Source organism: Halichoerus grypus, chromosome 6 (genome assembly GCF_964656455.1).
Source record: "Halichoerus grypus chromosome 6, mHalGry1.hap1.1, whole genome shotgun sequence".
Taxonomy (NCBI): Eukaryota; Metazoa; Chordata; class Mammalia; order Carnivora; family Phocidae; genus Halichoerus; species Halichoerus grypus.
This window is the reverse complement of record NC_135717.1, coordinates 81,033,012-81,056,570: the sequence shown is the minus strand read 5'-3', so window position 1 is coordinate 81,056,570 and position 23,559 is coordinate 81,033,012. Positions and strand designations below refer to the sequence as shown.

At 38.7% G+C, this 23,559-nt stretch overlaps 1 long non-coding RNA gene across 1 annotated transcript; it reads right to left on the bottom strand.

Moving 5' to 3' along the window:
• Positions 1–8,844: 8,844 nt before the first annotated feature.
• Positions 8,845–12,285, bottom strand: LOC144382111 (uncharacterized). The gene is made up of 2 exons (XR_013448524.1): positions 11,936–12,285; positions 8,845–10,935 (listed from the first exon to the last, which is right to left on the bottom strand). It is a non-coding gene; the product is annotated as an uncharacterized LOC144382111 (long non-coding RNA).
• Between the last annotated feature and the right edge of the window lie 11,274 nt (positions 12,286–23,559).

Genomic DNA, 23,559 nt, shown 5'->3' with positions numbered 1-23,559 from the left:
AGGAAGAGAAAAATGAAGGGGGGGGGGAATCAGAGGGGGAGATGAATCATGAGAGACTATGAACTCTGAGAAACAAACTGAGGGTTCTAGAGAGGAGGGGTTTGGGGGGATGTGTTAGCCTGGTGATGGGTATTAAAGAGGGCACGTATTGAATGGAGCACTGGGTGTTATACGCAAAAAATGAATCATGGAACACTACATCAAAAACCAATGATGTAATGTATGGTGATTAACATAACATAATAAAATAAAATTTAAAAAAAAATTTAAAAAGGAGGGCACATACTGCATGGAGCACTGGGTGTTATACGAAAACAATGAATCGTGGATCACTACATCAAAAACCAATGATGTATTGTATGGTGACTAATATAACATAATAAAATTTTTAAAAAATCAATAGTTTACAGTAGAGCTCACTGTTGATATTATACATTCTATGGATTTTGGAAAACATATAGTGGCATGTCTCCACCATTATAGTAACATTTATAATAATTTCACTGCCCTAAAAATCCTCTGTGCTATGCCTATTTATCCCTCCCTCCCTCCAAACTCTGGCAATCTCTGATCTTTTTACTGTGTCCATGTTTTTGCCTTTTCCAGAATGTCATATAGTTGGAGTCATATGCTATGGAGCATATTCAGATTGATTTCTTTCACTTAGTAAATGTGTTTAAGTTTTCTCCCTGTCTTTTCATAGCTTGATAGCTCATTTATTCTTAGTGCTGAATAATATTACATTGTTGGATATACCACATTTTATTTATCCATTCATCTTTTGAAGGACATCTTGGTTGCTTCCAAGTTTTGGCAATTGTGAATAAAGTTGCTATAAACATCTATGTGCAGGTTTTTTTGTGGACAGAAATTTTAACTCACTTAGGTAACTTGTTTAGGAGTGCAATTACTGAATAATGTGTAAAGAGTATATTTAGTTTTCTAAGAAACTGCCCACTGTCTTCCAAAGTGGCTATACCATTTTACATTCCCACTAGCACTGAATGAGAGTTCCTGTTGTTCCTACATACTCACCAGCATTTGGTGTTGACAGTGTTTCAGATCTTAGCTATTCTAATAGGTGTGTGGTGGTATTTTGTTTTTTAATTTGCAATTCCCTAATGCATATGAATGTGGAGTATCTTTTCAGATGCTTATTTACCATCTGTTTATCTTCTCTGAATCATCTGTTCAGTTCTTTTGTCCAGTTTTTTAAAGATTTTATTTATTTATTTGAGAGGGAGAGAAAGAAGAGAGAGAAAGTATGAGCAAGGGGGAGGGGCAGAGGGACAAGCAGACTCCCCACTGAGCAAGGAGCCCAATGGGGGGCTTGTTCCCAGTACCCCAAGATCATGACCTGAGCCGAAGTCAGACGCTTAACTGATTGAGCCACCCAGGCACCCCTGTCCATTTTTTAATAGGATTGGTAATTTTCTTATTGTTGAGTTTTAAGTGTATTTGTATATTTTGGATAACAGTTCTTTATCAGATGTGTCTTTTGCAAATATTTTCTCCCAGTCTGTGGCTTATCTTCTCATTCTCTTGACATTGTCCTTTGCAGAACAGAAGTTTTTAATTTTAATGAAGTCCAGCTTATCAATTATTTCTTTCATGTATTGTGCTTTGGTGCTGTATTTAAAGATTCATCACCCAACCTAGGATCATCTAGGTTTTCTCATATCTTCTAGAAGTTTTATAGTTTCATATTTTATATTTAGGTCCATAATTCATTTTGAGTTAATTTTTATGGTGAATGTAAGCTCTATAAATACATTCTTTTTCTTTTTCTTTTTTTTAATGTGGATGGCCAGTTGTTCTAGTGCCATTTGTTGAAAAGATGATTATTTCTTCATTGTATTGCTTTTGTTCCTTTGTCAAAGATCAGTTGACAGTATTCATGTGGGTTTATTTCTGAGCTCTCAGTTATGTTCCATCAATCAATTTGTCTGTTCTTTTGCCAGTAACACATTGTCTTGATTACAGTAGCTTTATAGTAAGTCTTCAAGTCAGGTAGTATCAATCCTCCAACTTTCTTCTTACTGTATTTGAGTGTTTTGCCTCTCCAAACTTCAGAATCAGTTTGTTGATATCCACAAAATAACTTGGTATTTTGATTGAGAGTGCACTGAATCTATACATAAGGTTGAGAAGAACTGACATCTTGACAATATTAAGTCTTCAATACATGAACATGATATATCTCTCCATTTATTTAGTTCTTTGATTTTGTACATCAGAGTTCTGTAGGTTTCCTCATATAGATTGTGTCCATATTTTGTTAGATTTATACTGAAGTATTTAATTTTGGTGGGTTCTAATGTAAATGGTATTGTGTTTTTTATTTAAAATTCCAATTATTCATTGCTGGTATATAGGAAAGCCATTGACTTTTATATATATTAACCTTGTATATTGCAACCCTGTTAGAACTTCTTAGTTCCTGGAAGTTTTTTTGGTTGATTTGGGGGATTTTTCTACATAGACAATCACATCATTTGTGAACAAATAGTTTTATTTCTTCCTTCCAAAACTGTGCTTCTTTTCCTTTTCTTGTCTTATGCCTTAGGTGCCCTTCCAGTATTATGTTAAAAAAGAAGTAGTGAGAGGGAACATTCTTGTCTTGTTCCTGATCTTAGCAGGAAAGCTTCTAGATTCTCACCATTAAGTATGATGTTAGCTTCAAAGTTTTTGTAAATGTTCTTCATCAAATGGAGGAAAATCCTCTCTGTTCCTGGTTTAATTATGTATGAATATTGGATTTAGTCAAATGTATTATCTGCATCTATTGATATAATCATGTGATTTTTCCTCTTTAGCTTGTTGATGTGAAGGATTACATTAAATAATTTTTGAATGTTGAACCAGGCTTACATACCTGAGGTAAATCCAACTTGGTCATGGTGTATAATTCTTTTTATACATTGCTGGATTCAATTTGTTAATATTTTATTGAGGATTTTTACATCAACGTTCATTGGTCTTCAGTTTTCTTTTCTTGTAATTTCTTATTTAAAGATTTTATTTATTTATTTGACAGAGACAGAGATAGCAAGAGCAGGAACACAAGCAGCGGGAGTGGGAGAAGGAGAAGCAGGCTTCCCCTCGAGGAGGGAGCCTGATATGGGACTCGATCCCAGGACCCTGGGATCATGACCTGAGCAGAAGGCAGACGCCTAACGACTGAGCCACCCAGGCGCCCTCTTGTAATTTCTTTGTCTGGTTTGGGTATTAGTGTAATATTAACCTCAAAAAATAAGTTAAGCAGTATTTCTTCTGCTTCTATCTTCTAGAAGAGATTGTAGAAAATTGGTATGCTTTTTTCTCAAATATTTGGTAGAATTCACAAGTGAACCCATCTAGACTTTGTGCTTTCTATTTTGAAGGGTTAATAACTATTGATTCAATTTCTTTAATAGATATAGGCCCATTTTGATTGTGTACTTCTTGTGTGAGTTTTGGCTGATCATGTCTTTCAAAGAATTGGTCCATTCAGCTAGTCTATTAAATTTGTGGACATAAAGTTATTCATAGCATCCCTTTATTATCCTTTTAATATTTATGGGAACTGTTGGGATGTCCCCACCTTCATTTTTTATATTATTAGTCTCTTTCTTCTCTTTTTTCTTACTTAGCTTGGATAGAGGCTTAACAATTTTGCTAATCTAAAGCTAAGCATTAGCTTTTGATCTTATTGATTTTTTTCTATTGATTTCCTGTTCTCAATTTTACTGATTTCTGTTCTAATTTTGATTATTTCTTTCCTTCTACTTCTTTTGGATCTAATTTGCTCTTCTTTTTCTAGCATTCTAAAGTGTAAACTTAGATTATTGATTTTAGGTCTTTCTTTTTTTCTAATATGTGCATTCAGTGGTGTACATTTCCCTCTAAGCACTGCTTTCATTGCATTTCACAACTTTGATAAATTGTATTTTCATTTTAATTTAGTTCAAAGTAGTTTTAAATGCACTTGAGATTTCTTTTTTGACCCATGTGTTATTTAGAAGTGTTGTTTAATCTCCATGTATTTAGGAATTTTCCAGCTATCTTTGTATTTTAACTCCATTGTGGTCTAAGAGCATGTATTGTATAGTTTCTATTCTTTTAAATGTGTGAAGATTAGTTTTATGGCCCAGAACGTGGTCTACCTTGGTAAATGTTCCATGTGAGCTTGAAAAGAGTGGGTATTCTACTTGTTTTGAATGAAGTATTCTATAAATGTCAGTCATATCCAGTTGATTGATGGTATTGAGCTCAACTATGTCCTGACTGATTGCCTGCCTGCTAGATCTGTTTAGTATATACAGAGGGGCACTGAAGTCTCTAAGTATAATAGTGGATTCATCTATTTCTCCTTGCAGTTCTATCAGTTTTTACCTCATGAATTTGACACTCTTGCTGTTAGGTGCATACACAATTAGCATTGTTATATCTTCTTAAAGAATTGACTCTTTTATCATTATGTAATGCCCCTCATTATTTCCAACAATTTTTCTTTTTTTAAATTTTTTATTAATGTATAATGTATTATTTGTTTCAGGGGGACAGGTCTGTGATTCATCAGTCTTACACAATTCACAGTGCTCACCATAGCACATACCATCCCCAATGTCCATCACCCTGCCACCCCATCCCTCCCACCCCCACCACTCCAGTAATCCTCAGTTTGTTTCCTGAGATTAAGAGTCTCTTAAGTTTTGTCTCCCTCTCTGGTTTCATCTTGTTTCATTTTTCCTTCCCTTCCCCTATGATACTCTGTCTTGTTTCTCAAATTCCACATATCAGTGAGATCATATGATAATTGTCTTTCTCTGATTGACTTATTTCACTTAGCATAATACCCTCTAGTTCCATCCACATCATTGCAAATGGCAAGATTTCATTTTTTGATGGCTGCATAATATTCCACTGTATATATATACCACCTCTTCTTTATCTATTCATCTGTCGATGGACATCTTGGCTCTTTCCATAGTTTGGCTATTGTGGACATTGCGCTATAAACATTGGGGGGCACGTATCCCTTTGGATCACTACATTTGTATCTTTGGGGTAAATACCCAGTAGTGCAATTGCTGGGTCGTACGGTAGCTCTATTTTCCACTTTTTGAGGAACCTCCATACTGTTTTCCAGAGTGGCTGCACCAGCTTGCATTCCCACCAACAGCGGAGGAGGGTTCCCCTTTCTTCACATCCTCGCCAACATCTGTCGTTTCCTGACTTGCTATTTTTAGCCATTCTGACTGGTGTGAGGTGGTATCTCATTGAGGTTTTGATTTGTATTTCTCTGATGCCGAGTGATGTTGAGCACTTTTTCATGTGTCTGTTCGCCATTTGGATGTCTTCTTTGCAAAAATGTCTGTTCATGTCTTCTGCCCATTTCTTGATTGGATTATTTGTTCTTTGGGTGTTAAGTTTGATCAGTTCTTTATAGATTTTGGATACTAGCCTTTTATCTGATATGTCATTTGCAAATATCTTCTCCCATTCTGTTGGTTGTCTTTTGGTATTGTTAACTGTTCCCTTTGCTGTGCAAAAGCTTTTAATCTTGATGAAGTCCCAATAGTTCATTTTTGCCCTTGTTTCCCTTGCCTTTGGTGATTTTTCTTATTCTGAAGTCTGCTCTATCTTATAGCTACTCTAGCTTTCTTTTGATTAGTGTTAGAATGATGCGTTTTTCTGAATCCTTATACTTTTAATCTATGTGTATTTACATTTAGAGTGGATTTCTTGTAGACAACATAAGGTCTAGTTTTTTATCTACTTCTGACAATCTGTTTTTCACTGTTATATTTAGACCACTGATGTTTAAGATAACTATTGATACATTTGGATTAATATCTCCCATATTTGCTAATGTTTTCCACTTATTGGCCTTGTTATTTGTTCCCATTTTTGTCTTCCCCTCTTTCTATGCCTTTTGTGTTTTAACTGAGCATTTTATATGAATCCATTTTCTTGCCTTTCTTAGCATATCAATTATGCCACTTTTTAAAATTTTATTTTAGTTTTTCTAGAGTTTGCAATATACATTTACAACTAATCCAATCCACTTTCAAATAACAGTATAATGCTTCACAGGTACTACAAGCACATTATAATAATAAAATATTCCTAATTCCTCCTTCCTTCCCCTTGTATCATTGTTTTCATTCATTTCACTTGTTCATAAGATATATTTATCAAATACATTGTTGCTACTTTTTTAACAACTCTTACCTGTTAAATCAATTAAGAATAAGAAAAATATGATAATTGACTTTTTCATAAAGTCAATTATCATAATGGTTTCACTTATTTGTGGAACATAAGGAATAGCATGGAGGACATTAGGAGAAGGAAGGGAAAAATGAAGGGGGAGAAATCAGAGGGAGAGATGAACCATTAAAGACTATGGACTCTGAGAAACAAACTGAGGGTTTTAGAGGGGAGGAAGGTGAGGTGATGGGTTAGCCCGGTGATGGGTATTAAAGAGGGCATGTACTGCATGGAGCACTGGGTGTTATATGAAAACAATGAATCGTGGATCACTACATCAAAAACTAATGATGTATTGTATGGTGACTAATATAACATAATAAAATAAAATTTTTAAAAAAGGAATATAAAAAAAGAATAAGAAAAATAAGTTTTTATTTTACCTTTATTTATGTCTTCTCTAATACTTTTCTTTATGTAGATCTTGGTTTCTGACATATGTTATTTCTGTCTCACTGAAAAACTTATAAATTATTGCAAGGCAGTCTATGGGTAACAAATTCCTCAATTTTTATTTGTCTGAGAATGTCTTTATTTCTACTTCACTTTTAAAGAATAGTTTTGTAGGATACAGAATTCTAGATTGGTGGAGTTTTTCTCTCATACTCTAAATACTTCACTGCACTTTTTTTGCTTGCATAATTTGTGAGGGGAATTCAGATGTAATTCTTATCTTCCCCAAAGGTAAGCACTTCCCCCAACCACCACTTGCTTCTTTCAGTATTTTTTTTCATCTTTAATTTTCTGAAGTTTGAATATGAGATGTCGAGGTGTAGTTTTCTGGGAGTTTTGTTGTTGCTTTTGAGAAGTTTGGCATTTATCCTTTTTTGTGTTCTTTGAGCTTCTTGAATATGTGGTTTGATGTCTGCCATTAATTTGGGAAATTTTTCAATTGTTCTATTCCTTTCTCTCTGTTTTCTCCATCTGGTATTCCCATTAGGTATATGTTATACCTCGTATATTGTCCCACCATTCTTGAATATCCTACTCCATTTTTGTCAGTATTTTTTCTCTTTTAGTTTTTAAAGTTTCTATTGACATACCCTCCAACTCAGAGATTCCTCCTCAGCTGGGTCCAATCTACCAATGGACTTAACAATGCATCTTTCAATTTTATTACACTGGTTTTGATCTCTGCAGTTCTTTTTTATTCTTTCTTAGGATTTCCATCTCTCTGCTTACATTACCCATCTGTTCTTGTTGGTTTTTTTGTTGTTGTTTTTTGTTTGTTTGTTTGTTTTTTGTCTTACTTTGTCCACTAGTGAACCTACCATATTAATCATAGTTATTTTAAATTCCTGGTCTGATAACACCAACACTCCTGATATTTCTGAGGCTAGCTATGGTGCTTGCTCTATCTCTTCAAATTGTGCTTTTTGCCTTTTAGTATGCCTTGTAATTTTTTGCTAAAAGCTGCACATATTGTACTGGGTAAAAAGAACCATGGTAATGATGTGGTGGAAAGGTGGTGTGGGGGGAAGGGAAATTTTATATAACCTTATGATTAGGTCTCAGTCTTTTAATAAGCCTGTGCCTACAACTGTGAACTTTATAAATGCTTCTCAGTTCTCCCCCACACACTTAGGTGGAACAAGATGACTCAGGGGGCTATAGTTAGGTATTTCCCTCTTCCCTCTAAGTAGGTTAGGCTCTGATAAAGCCCTATCAGGTTAGGCTCTGGTAAAATAGTTTTTCTTGAAGGCAGGTCTTGTTAAAAAAAAAAAAAGAAGAAGAATGCTCTAGCATATTTCAAAATGATTAATTTTCTCTTTCCACTGGTAGAAGCACAAGTAGATTTTTCTCCAATATTTACTGTGAAAATCTGGTCACGCTACTAGAGGTAAAATAAAAGTGTGGGCACCCTTGTAAGACTGGACCTCCCAAGGAGTTTTTAACCTCAGAATTGTTTGCACTAAGTCTCCAGCAATTCATCAATTACAGTTTAGGTTTTCATATCCCAGTACTGGTTCCTGAGGAAGTTTCTGCTCCTGGGTTTCTGCTCCAGTAAGTTGTGATTCTCTGTATCTGCCTGTCTCTTTAATTTTGAGGGCAGTGGTTTGCCCGGTGATCTCAATTCTCTGAAGGATCTGAGAAGAGTTGTTGATTTTCACTTTATTCAGCTTTTTATTTGTTCTTAGGACAAAATGACAACTTCCAAGTTTGGCTGGAAACCAGAAACCCACCTATTTTTGAAATAAGATTTTGGTGGAATACATAAATGGATTGTCAATGGCTGCTTTTGTGCTACAACAGTACATTGAGTAGTTTTGACAGAAACCATATGACTTACAAAGCCTAAAATATTTACTATCTAGCCCTTTACAGAAAAAGTTCGCTGACCCCTGGACAAGTAGACTATATTAAAAGGCAGGACTCAGCTATATTCTGTCTCCAAGAGACACATTTTAAGCACAAAGACACAAATATGTTGAAAGTCAAAGATCAGAAAAAGAAATACTCTGCAATAATAAGCATAAGAGAATTGGTGTGGCTATATTAATATCAGACAAGAAAGTCTTCCAAACAAGGAGCTTTAGCAGAGATAAAGGAGAAATTTCTAAAATAATAAAATGGTCAATCAACCAGAAAGACATAACAATCTTAAATGTTTATGAAACTTATAACAAAGAATCAAAATACATAATGTAAAAAGTGTCAGAACTAAAGATAAACAGGCAAATCTACAATCCTGGAAAGAATAAGTCAGAAAACAATTAGAACAAAAAGTTTGTAAGTGTATTTGCTTCCTATTGCTGCATAACAAATTGACACAAAATTAGTGGCTTCAAACAACACAGTTTTGTAGGTTAGAAGCCAAGATGAACTTAAATGGGTTCTTGCCTGTGCCTCACAAGGCCAAAATCAAGGTATCAGCTAATTTGGGCTCTGTAGCCTTTATAGAAGAATTCACTTCCAAGGTCCTTTAGGTTGTTAGTGGAATTCAATTCCTTGTAGCTGCAGCCTGTTTTTTTGTTGGCTGTTAACCAGGGCCACTCTCAACTCCTAGAAGCTACCTGCATTCCCTCCATCTTCAAAGTCAGCAGTGGTGCATCACATCGTCCTCATGCTCAAAATCTGACTTCCTTCTCTGCTACCAGCCAGAGAAACAGCTTTTAAACAGAAGTTTTTAACATGTATACCTCTTGGGGAGATACTTGAGGGAAATGAATAACACTCAATATGGTGCCTTAGAATTCAGGTTTAAATATCATCTTCAGCTAAAACCAAAACAAGAAGGCTATAGGGAGTCCGGTTTGGGGAGTGATCAGGAAAAGTATGGTAAATAAAAGTAAGATTTGTTATGCAGATTTAAATTGGTGTCTCATCCATTGATGAGTCTCTTGTCATCCCTCTCTTCCAGGTACAGAAAAGGAGATACCATTACAAATAGAGATTTCCTTTATAAATGTAAATTTACATTACAAAAGGGTAACTGCTACTCAATTTTCAGAGCTCTTCTGTGACTGTTGTTTCTCAAAATAATCAGTTTAAAATAAGCCTTATGCCAAAAAGGCATATTTTGAAGTGGCATATTCTGGTCTCCTGCAATGGCATCTGTAAAATCCTCTTTTGCCATATAGTATAATTTAATCATGGAAGTAACATTAGGGAATGGAGATCATAGTGATGTGGAAAACGAAAGCAGAAGAAAAATTATTAATTTTCCTTACTACCTACAGCCCACTGACAAGTGCTTGAAACAGGTAGGGTGACATTCCTCTAGGGACTCAACTGCCTCGATGTTAATACTTGCTAAGGGCAAAAGGCAATTCTAGACTGGACCCCCTCCCCCAACCCCAGGATCCTGTAAGTCTACTTTAACATATAAAAATTCCTTTGGAAATTTCCTTTATCTCTAACCCCCAAGATACATACTAATGTTGGCAATCATCCCCCAAGCATATGGTTCAGCGATATACATCTGAAGGGTCTCATGACTAAGGTTTTATTAGACAGTAATAAATGACCTTTCCCCAACAATAGCTAGGCCCCCCAAGGTCCTGGAAACCTTGCTTCCAAAATTCCTTAGAGACTTACACTATCCCTAACCCCCTCCCAACTTGAAATTATATAATGGGCCAGTCCTCATGACCCCAGTGCAGCTCTTTCTGCCCACAGGTCCTGTCCCCATGTTTTAATAAAGTCACCTTTTTGCACCAAAGACATCTCAAGAATTCTTTCTTGGCTGTCAGCTTTGAACCCTAATGTTCTTACTACATCAATAGGGCCCATCTTAGAACTCTTCCTACCACATTAATGATATGGAAGATCTGAACAACAATATCAACATGGCCTAATTGGCATTTACAGAACACTCACTTATAAAGTTAATTATAGACCTACACTATGATCCAACTTTTCCACTCCCAGGTACCAACCCAAGAAAAATGAAAACTTATGTCCATAAAAAAGACTTTTATGTGAATACTCATGATATTGTATAATTAACAAAATAGAAAGTTTTAATAGTACAAATAAAACATATGGCTCCTCATAATAAAAATAAAAGCAATTACGGGGCGCCTGGGTGGCTCAGTCATTGAGCGTCTGCCTTCGGCTCAGGTCATGATCCCAGGGTCCTGGGATCGAGCCCCGCATCGGGCTCCCTGCTCGGCGGGAAGCCTGCTTCTCCCTCTCCCACTCCCCGTGCTTGTGTTCTCTCTCGCGCTGTGTCTCTCTCTGTCAGATAAATAAATAAAATCTTTAAAAAATAATAAAAAATAAAAAATAAAAAAATAAATAAAAGCAATTAGGAACTCCAGCAATTTTTTTTCTGAAATCACTGAAGAAATATGAGAAAGTCAGAGAGGCTGCTAAATAAATATTTGAAATGATGTTCTAGCATTCTTTCTTTTCCTCCTTCCTTGGCTATAGACTTTGGTCTAGCAGCAGCCAGAAAAATCTCTTATTTTATCCAAAGTTGGGATGGTGCACAACATTAGCAGAATAAGGTAAAAGAGATGGTGAGATAACCATCCACAAGTAATGCAAGGACTCTACACATGTGTGGTGGTGGTGATGGTGTACATGTGTTTCTGTGTGATAGGATGAGTAGAGATTGCTTTTTCCATGAAGGGTTGGAGGCAGACTGGGTTGTGGGAGGCTTCTGGGGCAGCTATTACTACTGTTGTGACTTCACTCAGCCATTTTTAATGTTGCCACAGTGGGATTATTTGGGGATGGCCAGAAGAATGTTTGCAAAAACTTAATTAGGGATTTTGTCATTATTCTAGTTCTCTGGGAATAGACTCTTCTTCCTTCCCTCCAGAGCTACAACATATAAATGTTCTCATACATGTTCAGGAAGGCAGTATGAACCAAGGTAGGAGACAGCCTATTATGTATACGTTTTAGTTGTGTATGTGTGTGTGTATGTGTGTGTGTGTGATTGATATCTCAGCTTGATTCTAAATCTAGCTGATTCAGTCAAGCAAGTAATGGCATGACTTTCAAAATGGTATAGTGGTCCTACTAAAGGCTCTGTCTGTGCTTCAGGGCTGAGGTAGATCTTGGGAAGGAGCTCAGCTCTCCTCCCCTCCATTTTTTCTCCTACTTCACACAGCTGGAGATGAAGGCTCCCTGGTCTATTCTCCCCTCTTCTGGGCAGTTTGCCATCAGAACATTCCCCTGGCCAGCTACCAAGACTAGTTCTACATTGCAAGGGAGCTTGGATTCTTACCCCTATAGTTCTAAGCCAAGAGTTTTTCCAATATCCTCTGAGATGTCTAGAGACTCCATCAGATGCATCTGGGGCTGATATAAAGATCAGAAAGTAGACAGCAGGCCAGCAGAGCACTAGACCTGTCCTCCTCACTGCTTTCTGCTTCCACAGAGTATCTTGCTTTTATCTGTTTCATATAAAGTGTGTTAGAAAAAAAAGTTTTTAACTGAAGAAAGTGTTAGGCTGATCAAACAAAATAATCAAAACCAATAATCTTCCAATGTTTCAAGGTGATCTCCCTAGAAGCCTTGTGAAGAAAACTCTATTTCCAGAACTATAGCATATCTGCCCAACCATATATGTTTCTTTTCTTATTTAAAAAAAAAAAAAAAAAAACTTACTTAGTTTTGAACATAAATACTCAATTCTTATTGAGGAACAACTCATGCATTTGAGATTGCCCTGGGAGCAGCCCCTCCTTGGCTAGGGTTTCAAAAGACCTGAGTTATTCCTTTCTAAACCCAATTCCTCATTTCATCCAAGGTCTTGATCCATCAAGTAACAAGGTGAGCTTCAGGTGTACTTCATTAGACATTAAGAGTACCATAAAACTACAATAATTAAAATAGAATCCAATTTGCCACAAAATATGGTATACTGATGAAACAGTAGAGCTCCAAAACAGACCCTAATAGTGACAGAATTTGGTGTATGATAATAACTAACATGCACATACCAGTTAATCATGTTATCATGATGTTCACTTCCTTCAGCCCAGTAATTCCATTTCCTCACAAGACCATCAGAAATGTGGGCAATGTGTCTAAGAATGTTCTTTGCACAATTACTTGTAATGTTGAGGCCATTTATGAGATAGCACCCTTTGTCACACCATAATGGACTCTCATCTCCAAACTGGGCACATGTGATTTGAAGATTCATATCATGGTAAATTCCCTGCATTTCTGGAACAGTTTTCCTGTAAATGGGACAACTTACACCTCAACTTGGTTTCTGGAGTTTTAATGCTGGGGGACCTGGTTTCAATATTAACTTTGTCATTTTCACTAAGAGCAAAGGAACCAAGTGGTTTCTGCTGAAAAGACTCAAGATGGCCATGCCGAGTCCCCAGTGATCTGCAAATTTCTCTCTAGATTAGGCTTCCAGCATCCCCATCATGTCTCCTGGTTCTGTCTTGGTTTCAAGGGCTCTTCTCTCCCCTTTGGGTTTCCTTCAGTACTGACAGCTCCCAAATCTATACCTTCTTGTCCTGATGTTAGGCAAAATGCCAGTAATGAACTTTGAACCCCCTCCTGTCTGATTCTTCACAATCATTTCAGAGTCCACACACCTAAAAAGAACAGCATTATCCCTATCAAACTAGGATTGACTCCCCCACCATTTAGCTTTTTAAGCAAGGGAATAAAAATTCAAGTTTCTATGTTAAAATGAAAACTCTGACAATGGTGAAATTTGGAATGAGTACAGAGGGGAAAAGACCAAATAGAGGAAAAGTTCTTTTAAGAGGAGGGGTGGTCAGTAAGAATGGCTAAAATTAACAAGTCAGGAAACGACAGATGTTGGTGGGGATGTGGAGAAAGGGGAACCCTCCTACACTGTTGGTGGGAATGCAAGCTGGTGCAGCCACTCTGGAAAACAGTATGGAGATTCCTCATAAAGTGGAAAATAGAGCTACCATATGACCCAGCAATTGCCCTACTGGGTATTTACCCCAAAGATACAAATGGATGGATCCGAAGGGGTACATGCACCCCAATGTTTATGGCAGCAATGTCCACAATAGTCAAACTATGGAAAGAGCCAAGATGTCCATCGACAGATGAATGGATAAAGAAGATGTGGTATATATATAATGGAATATTATGCAGCCATCAAAAGGAACAAAATCTTGCCATTTGCAATGACATGGATGGAACTGGAGGGTATTATGCTGAGCAAAATAAGTCAATCAGAGAAAGACATGTATCATATGATCTCACTGATATGAGGAATTCTTAATCTCAGGAAACAAACTGAGGGTTGCTGGAGTGGTGGGGGGCAGGAGGGATGGGGTGGCTAGGTGATAGACACTGGGGAGGGTATGTGCTATGGTGAGCGCTGTGAATTGTGCAAGACTGTTGAATCACAGACCTGTACCTCTGAAACAAATAATACATTATATGTTAAAAAAAAAAAAAGAAGAAGAAGAAGAAGAAGATAGCAGGAAGGGAAAAATGAAGGGGGGGAAATCGGAGGGGGAGAAGAACCATGAGAGACTATGGACTCTGAGAAACAAACTGAGGGTTCTAGAGGGGAGGGGGGTTGGGGGATGGATTAGCCTGGTGATAGGTATTAAAGAGGACATGTACTGAGTGGAGCACTGGGTGTTATACGCAAACAATGAATCATGGAACACTACATCAAAAACCAATGATGTAATAATGTATGGTGATTAACATAACATAATAAAATTTAAAAAAAATTATTCTCAGGCCATGTGGCAAAAAAAAAAAAAAAAGAGGAGGGGTGGTAAAAAAAAAAAAAAAGACCAGCTACAGGGTCCCCTTTAGAGTAGTGTCAATTTCTTATCTTGGACTCCCCAGCACCTCGCACAATGTCTGTAATTTTCATGAGAGTTCTGCCAGATTGAACTGAATAGAAAACTTTGTGATACTCAATGAAAGCAATTGAACCAGGGTCATCAAAAGGTTTGTTTTATTTTTATCAATAATCAGCTCTTCACATATTCTGCTTTTTTGTTTTTGTTTCAAAGTGTCTGGTTATGAGCCCCACAGAAATTATATAATCCAACTTTAGCGCTCTGGATTTAGAATCATTGATGTCTTAGGATACCATTGCATTTGTTTTATGATATCAGCTGTGAATCTTTAGGTGAATCTACCTTGCTTCCCCTTATCTGTGTTATGAGTCTAACTCAGGGTCTTGCCTGGCACATTTATTGGGGTAAGTGAAATGAGAAGGGGCAGAAAGTCTTACATGTATGTGATATGCCAAGTAGACTCTAGTACAGTGCTAGACATGTCCGGTAGGACGTCGGTAATTTTTTAGATGAATGAATGAATGCTTTATGCACTCTGGTCATGAAACTTATTAAGGAAACTCAAAAGTGAAGAAGCTTTGCTTTTTATCCATCCTATGATCCTGTCAGTTTTCCTAAAAATTCATCCATGCTGTTGCTTCCATTTTGATTTACAACCACCCTCTTAGTACTGTCCTTGAGAAAGAATCTAGGTATTAGGTTTAAAGAACCTAGGAATACTTCTTCATTTGGCACTAAAACAAATCATTTGGAGAAGGTAGTGGGTTATGAAAGCTTCTCTGAAAACCCAAGCCACCCACTCTGTTAAAGGATCTCCCAACTGACATTTCTTGTGAACCTGATGATCTCACAGCTCAGGCTTATGCTGGCCCCAGCAAAATTATAAAGCATGACAACTTTCCTTTCCTCCTCCAACACCCACTGTTCCTGGTCGTAGGGAAAACAGCACTGGGCAGAAGAGCCAGGTCTGGACTGGCTGCTGCCCTGTAACATGGAGTGGTATCTACTTCACAGGTTGGCCATGGGGGCGAGCAAATACATGAGGGAGCCCAGGGTCTACTTCAGGTCAGCATATGGTACTCCTTGGATCCAGGTTTGCCCTGCTGTCCTGACCCAACATGGTGGCCATTGGAATGGATTGAGCCACTGAGATTTGGGGGGCACACACAGATTTTTTTGTTGTTGTTTTTTAAAAAATTCAGTCATCAATATTTAAAAATCAAGAGGTTTCACACATGTACAAAAATTAGATTTTCAGCTTCCCGTGAAATTCTGTGGAGAGCTGGTAACACTGACCAACATTCCCATCTGGAAATAATCATCTGGAGAAAGCAAGGGGGTACTGCTCCAGTTCGCTCCAGTCCCTTGAGTTAAAGGATAATTTTGAAACAAAGGTACCAATCACGACTCTCATACAGATATAAAAGTGAACACATGTTAAAAACTGTATTTAATTCATTAATGAGTCAAGTGGTGAGATGTTACAACCAGTTCAAAGGAGAATCCAAAGATCAGGAATATTGAAATAAAAATGCCTTTGGAGGCAAAACTAGGGAAGAAGATCTGCCGAATCCCTGCTGGACAGAATTCACGTGTCTGTGGACAAGAATTATTTTTGCATTGCTAGCAGTTATTTTCAGCTTACAGAGTTGTGAAATAGCCCCCACAGAATCTGAACCAGATAGCCGGGTGGGGTGAATTCTCCTTTACAGTCTAGACTCCAGATGATGCACTGTTTTCCATGGAAGTACACATTTTCCCCTACATTTCAATTTCCATCATCCTATTTATTGACTGCCTGGCCCCAGAAGTGTTTGCTCACCCAGATCCTTAGAGCTGTCATCTCTCGTTTTTATTTGGTTTCTTCAGTTACAACAGGTGGAGATTAGACCCGATCATGTCTACATTCCCTTACAACTCCTGAATTCACATTTCTTAGTACTGCTTCCATCTGACACCCCACTCCACACACATATCACTCTGTAAATTATTCATCCTTATTCAGCCATTCGGGTCCTTATCAATGAGCTGTAGCCACTTCAATTTGTGCTAAGATGTTAATGGGTGATGTTTTAATTATGTGATACTTTATCTTCCACAGCATCTGTTTCCATAGCTTCAATTACCATTGCAAACCATCATCACTTTCATGAAAGCACCCCACAACATTCAGCTTTAAACATCTGCTGCCGAGAAGGCCCACACATCTATCTGCCAGTGAAGACCCTTGCCGCGTAAGACCGTGCCTTTTCCCCCATACTCCCTCACCCTTGGCCCAATCCTGGAGCAAAGAAAACCTCTGTTGGCTAAGTGAGGATGAAGATGAGTGAAGGCCCAACCACACCATCTTCCTGGACCCCAGCTGAGGAGCAGAGAAGAGATTTAGGTTACCAAGCTAGGATTTTTCTTTTCTTTGATATTTTATTTATTTATTTGAGAGAGAGAGAGAAAAAGAGTATGAGACAGAGAGCACAAGCATGGGGGAGGGGCAGAAGGAGAGGGAGAAGCAGGCTCCCCACTGAGCAGGGAGCCCAATACTGGACTCGATCCCAGGACCCTGGGATCATGACCTGAGCTGAAAGGCAGACGCCCAATTGACTGAGCCACCCAGGAGCCTATCAAGCTAGGATTTTAATTATTACCTGAGACTGGGCATCCTCATGACAAAATTGAGCCTTGAGATTTTATTACAAAATTAAAATTGTTATTATGTGACCAAGACCAGAACAATTTGGGATCAGATGGAGTTTTCACCTAAGAATATTAAGGTGAGAATCTCCCTACCCCATTCATTCAGCAAATACTTTTTGAGTGCCGAATAGATTTCTAGCACTGTTTTAGGTGTTGGGCACATCACAGTGAATATGACAAAAAAAAAAAAAGTCCTGGTCTCATGTGGTTACATTCTAGTGTTGAGATTTTAAAGAAGTTGAGAGACAGAAATTGACATTGCACTTTGGATACATTAGGAAAAGTTTTTTTTTAATATTCACTTTCATACTACTATTACTATCAACCCACACTGTCCTGGTGTTGAAGCTAATCCTCCATCTGTGCTCTGACTCCCATCCCGTCCACTTCCTCCAGAACCAGACTATGCGGGCATCATCCCAGCGCATCAAGGTGCTTGCATCTATGTACCCCCTGATCAAGAGGGCCTTACCACTCCCTCAGCATGACTAAACTTTGGACAGGCTTTTTCCTGATTCTAGGCCCCTGACCTCCCTTAGAGCATTTTCTTTAGAAAACGTGTGAAGTCTTTCTCTGCCCCTTTGAGATGTATGTAAATATTTTTTAAAGCCTTTTGTCCATTTTACAGCGCAGGAATGTTTTCCTCAAGGACCATCCCTTTGAAATGTAATCATCAGGGAGATAGCACCCCCTATGTCCCAGTCTCTGTAGAGGGGTAGGAGCATAACTTGGGTACCTCACTCCAATCTGAAAAACCACCTCCTGTCATACAATTAAGAACGGTTTATTTTCCCTTTGGATAAAGCCAGTGAACAAACACAGATGACCTGTGACCTCCTTTCATCCTGGGCCTCACGGAATCCAGATGGCCTAGTGTCCCTCAGGACTTCTCCTCCAGCTCACCCCCCGCCCTTTAAGAATCATCCCATGCTCTGCTTCAGCAGAGTTGAGCTCAGACTTAGTTCTGGTCTCTCTCTTTGACTCCAATAGTCTCTTTCCTCCCTGGCAATAATCTTTTCAAATAAAACCTCTCCCTAAGTCTGAATTTGCTTTTTATTTGACACCCTTGAAATTTCTGCCCTGCCCTTGCTCATTCTCTTAGGTCTTTCCTTCACCAGAGAGATTTCTTCAAATATGCCTTCCATTCCCTACAGCTCCCACTCACTTCGTAACGTTCTAGAATGTAAATCTGTCTGTGTCTTTCTCCTGAGCATCCTTAAACCGTTCCTGGAACAAGGCTCCCATTTTGTAACCAGATAGATCCAGGTTAGAAAAGCAGCTCAGCTACTTACTAATGTGGCAATTCACCTTCCCTAAGCCCCTGTTTCCATTACTTGGAAAACAGGGATTACTCCCTCCCTCAGGAAAGACAGACATTACTTATGAAGTCAGGAAACCAATGCATGGACTCAGATAGTCATGGTATTCCCTACTAAGTGATTATAGCTAATGTTTACTGAGTGCTTACTATGTGCCAGACTCAGCATTTTACATGCATTATCTCACTTAATTCCTCACCACAATCCTATGATTTAGGTATCTGTAGGTATTACCATCATCATGTCCATTTTACAGATAAGGAAATTGAGGCTGAGAAAGAGAGGTTAGGTGATTTGTCCAAATTTCCAGCTGAGAAGTGTTGGAGTTCACCTTGGAACCCAATTCCATACGGAGCTTACCTGCTAAACCTCCAAGGTAAGGGTCACACTCCCCACTCCTCCATCTCCCAACACATGGACTCTACCTCCCACAGATAACCACCTACTCTCTATGCCCCAGTGCATTTGTTCATGCTGTTCTCTTCATGCCAAGTGACTGCTTCTTCCTCACCCAAACACACAAACAACAAACCCATATGTACACTCATGTGTTTCTCTGGGTTATCCTCAAGACAGCTTTAAAATTCATTTTCTGTGGAATTTTCCCAACCCTTTCAGAATAGCCTTTCCTTCAATACTCCCAGAGCTCTTGACATATATCTCCATATATGCTTCCATTATAGAATTTATATTTGTCATTAGGATAAAGTATGTGAGGTGACCTTAGGACCAAGCAAAGCTGAGGGAGATATACAGGAAGGCCAGGAAGAACATGAAAGGAATTTAGAGTAGGATCAGAAAGTAAATAGATTTGTTGGATTATAGAGGTATAATGATAAATGTTGGTAAATTATAAATGCAAATGTAATTACAAATGGGGTTGGTTTATAGTCTTGAAGGTTGATATCATCTGTGATGATCAGGTCACATGCAACTTGAATCCAGAGAACACAGGCTCTAAGTGCTCCCCCATGACAGCATGATTTGAGGTCTCAGCCAAAAAAAAAAGGCCCTACAAATGAACACTCAGCTCGTCCCTCTTCACCATGAAAAGAACCACCCTGGATATGAGTGTCCCAGATCTTGTGCCCAGGGCACTGACCCTGGTCACTTACAATCTCCATGCCCTGAGAAGGGCATTCCAAAAAGCCTGGGATGCGACGACTGCCTCCTTAGTTGGTAAAGGTCTTCCACTTCTGAAAGACTTAAAACTAAATATACAGAATGAAGTAATTCAAACCTTGATTAATATTTCATGTCAAATTTGGGAATATCCTCTGCATATTTGGTACTGAAAAGTATTTGTAATATTTAAAAATTTAGCATTTTAGAGTTAACAGATTCATCTTATGATTCCAGTTTCAAATGTGTATTTTATTTATTTACTTTGGTTTTTAAGTTGAAAGGTAGGAGGAATTTTTCAAAGTTTGTAAATAGTGTCATGATTACCAGACTTTAATGTTAGTATTTATATAACTAATTTATTAGCTTTACTAGATTTGTTCAAGTACATGGGAAGGTTTTGTATATTGCAAAACTTAAGTTGCAAAACCTAACAGAAAAAATAATTTATTAAATTTTTACTTATAATTTATTATTTTTAAGAATGAATTTAACTATCTCAGGAAATTTAAGCAACTAAATCATAAGAATCCCTCAAAGCCAATTGCTCAATTCAATAAATGTATAATTAGAATTGTAGATTGAATATAAAAGTTTAAAAATTAGTTATTTCAACAAATTATATCATTTGAAAATTTCTATACTGATAAATTGTCCTCCCGAAACCTAAAAATTGACATTGAAGTACAGTAACTACTACTTCTCTGTTTCCTGCCACTGAACTGTGAATTCATTGAGTGGAAAGCATCCTTGTACTCCCATCATCCAGCACAAGAATGGCCCAAAGGGTAAGTCAACCCCCAGCTGATATTATCTGCTATCTGCCAGGACTGTGATACGTGATTTATCCACATGCTCTTAAGAAACCTTCACCACAACCTATTTACACAGTGGAGGGAGGGAAGAGCAACAACCCAGCCACCCAGCTGGGAAGAGTCGGAGCCCGGGCGGAACCCAGGCTGACTTCCAGGGCTGCAGCTTCCCTTAACTTTTACGTTACTAGTTGAATGGATGAAAATCTTTAATGCTGGGACTTTGGGCAGTATTACTTGAGCTGAGGAGACAATATGCATGTGCAAGACATGGACATAAATTGTCCCCCGTGGACAAGTGACCAGGACAGAGATAGAGAGATCCAAGTGGAGTTTCCTGGGAACAATTTGAGAAAAGTGAAAAGGCTGTCTTCCCTGAGAGATAGAAAATATGAAGTCTGGAGAGAAGGAGATAAGCAATGGAGAGGAAGAAAATAGTTTTGACTTCATTTAGAAGGATCAGGAAAAGTACTGTCTGGTTCATGATTTATTCAATGGAGGCCCAGGGGACATTTCCTTCATGGTCAGTTGACTGCCGCGGCATTTTGATTTGAAGCTGAGGCACGATGCCAGGTAACCCAGATTAAACAGGATTCCTCAGGAGCCAAGGAAAATGAAAGAGAAAATTTCTGGCACTGGTCTAAGGAAGAAGCACAGGAGGACAAGCCAGGAGGACAGCCCAAAGGAACAGTTATCAGAGGGGTTGGCAGACCAGGAGGTGAAACCCAGCAAAATCACCCGTAGAAGTTTGGTTATTGTGCTAATTCGGGGCAAACCACGAATAGTAATAATTTACCTAACAAAAGTTAGTACCAGAGGTACTAAGGCAGCTTTTTTGCATTCCGAACTTCAAATGTGCACTCTACTGAGGAGTGTACTGCGGTGGAAGAAAATCCGAGGTCAAGTCAGAAGGCTGAAACATGGTGTGCCCTGGGCCTGTCTGGTACAAGAGCGACAGAGAATGTTAGGTGCTTGTGTTGCACAACTGGACTCTGCTCAATGGTGTTTAAGATTTTTAAGTTCAACCACTGTCACCTTGCCTAAACTCATCCCTTGACCCCCAAGATTACAACATACTTTCAAAAATTTCTGTGCATGGATCACAGCAATAGCTCTTAACAGGAGTGGTAAAGCCCCCTAGAGGCATCTGGAAAACCTGTGGGTACCTTTGGTTATCATGATGACTGAGGGGCACCAGGAGCATTTAGTGGGCACAAACCAGGAGTGGTAGGCTTACCACAGTGAGTCAGAACACAACCAATGAGGAGTAGAAACATACTAGAATCTAACTCTATTTTACAGATATAAGGGACATCTGGTATGGGTTTAAAATATGTTGCATTTTAATATATGTTAAGAAAAAAAAAAAGCAGGAGGGGAAGAATGAAGGGGGGTAAATCGGAGGGGGAGACGAACCATGAGAGACGATGGACTCTGAAAAACAAACTGAGGGTTCTAGAGGGGAGGGGGGTGGGAGGATGGGTTAGCCTGGTGATGGGTATTGAGGAGGGCACGTTCTGCATGGAGCACTGGGTGTTATGCACAAACAATGAATCATGGAACACTACATCAAAAACTAATGATGTAATGTATGGTGATTAACATAACAATAAAAAATTAAAATAAAAAAATAAAATATGTTGCATTTTGGGTTTTCCTTTTAAGATTTTAGAGAGCAAGTGAGCATGAGCAGGGGGTTGGGAGAGGGGAGGCAGAGAGAGAGGGAGAAGCAGGTTCCTTGCTGATCAGGGACCCTGACGTGGGGCTTGATCCCAGGACCCTGAGATCATGACCTGAGCCAAAGGCAGACACTTAACCGACTGAGCCACCCAGGCGTCCCTATGCTGCATTTTCTAAGAATGCAATTACTATAAACCTAGAAAGGATTATGTTTTGTTTTGTTCTGAACTTTACAAGAAGTTAGTTGTTCACTAAATACAGAAGCTGGTATCATGAACAGTGGCGGTGCTCACAGTATTTCAGTGACCAACACAACCCCTCCCCTGCGATGTCAGGCCAGTTTACACCTGTGCCCATTGTGACCGCCCAGCGGAGGCGAGCAAGCAACAACTTCCTCATGCCTTCCATATGGCTGTGCACACATCAGTATACAGGAGTACATGTTGCTTTATTATGTACTACCTTTGTTTCTTGTTTGTATTAATACAACATTGTATTTTGATTGCATGTTATAGAAGCTATGATTTTCTTATCAGGATAATAAAGGATGCATTATAAAATATAAAAGGTGTTGGCCATGACAGGAAAGAAAAACTACCGTGATTGAATCATGGTTTTTAGAGAAAGCAAGCATGTGGCACCATGAGTTATGATACAAATGAAAAACAGCACTGCCGGTACATGCAAATTCTGTGAGAGAAGATGCTGTACATTATAGAATTATGATTTCTTTTCAGATCACACCCACCCACATGTGTGCCTACCGGCTGGCTTGTGACCAACCTGGGTGTCACCCGAAATAAGTTATCTTCGCTGTAGACAAAAAGTAAAGCTGGAATTGGGCTCCTTTCCCTAGAACGTGATTCTCACATCTTACTGTGCAGAATAAACTGCCATGTTTAATAAAAATAAAATCGCTGAGTCTTTTTTCTAGAGATTCTGATTTAATAGGCTTGGGTGGGCCTCAGCCACCTGAGTAATGGGAATGGCCCCACTCTGATACAGCATTTCTGCACATCAGTGCTTTTCCACTAATGTGCATACACATCTTCCAGGGCCCTTTTCTAAATGCAGATCCTGATCCAACAGGTAGGGCCTGGCATTCTGCACTTTTTTTTTTTTTTAAGATTTATTTGAGAGAGAGAGCATGAGCGGGGGGAGGGGGAGAGAAAGAGGGACAAATGGACTCCCCGCTGAGCACAGAGCCCAACTCGGGGCTCAATCCTAGGACCCTGAGATCATGACCTGAGCTGAAATCAAGAGTTGGAGACCTGACGGAGCCGCCCAGGTGCCCCTGGCATTCTGCATTTCCAACAAGCTCCAAGGTGATACGGATGCTGTTGGTCCATGACCATACCTGAATAGCACACTTCTGTCCATTCGGGGACAAAAGATTCTGGAGCATGCAGACAGCGCAGGTAGAGAACTCACCCTCCATATTCATGTTCCTTACTCTGT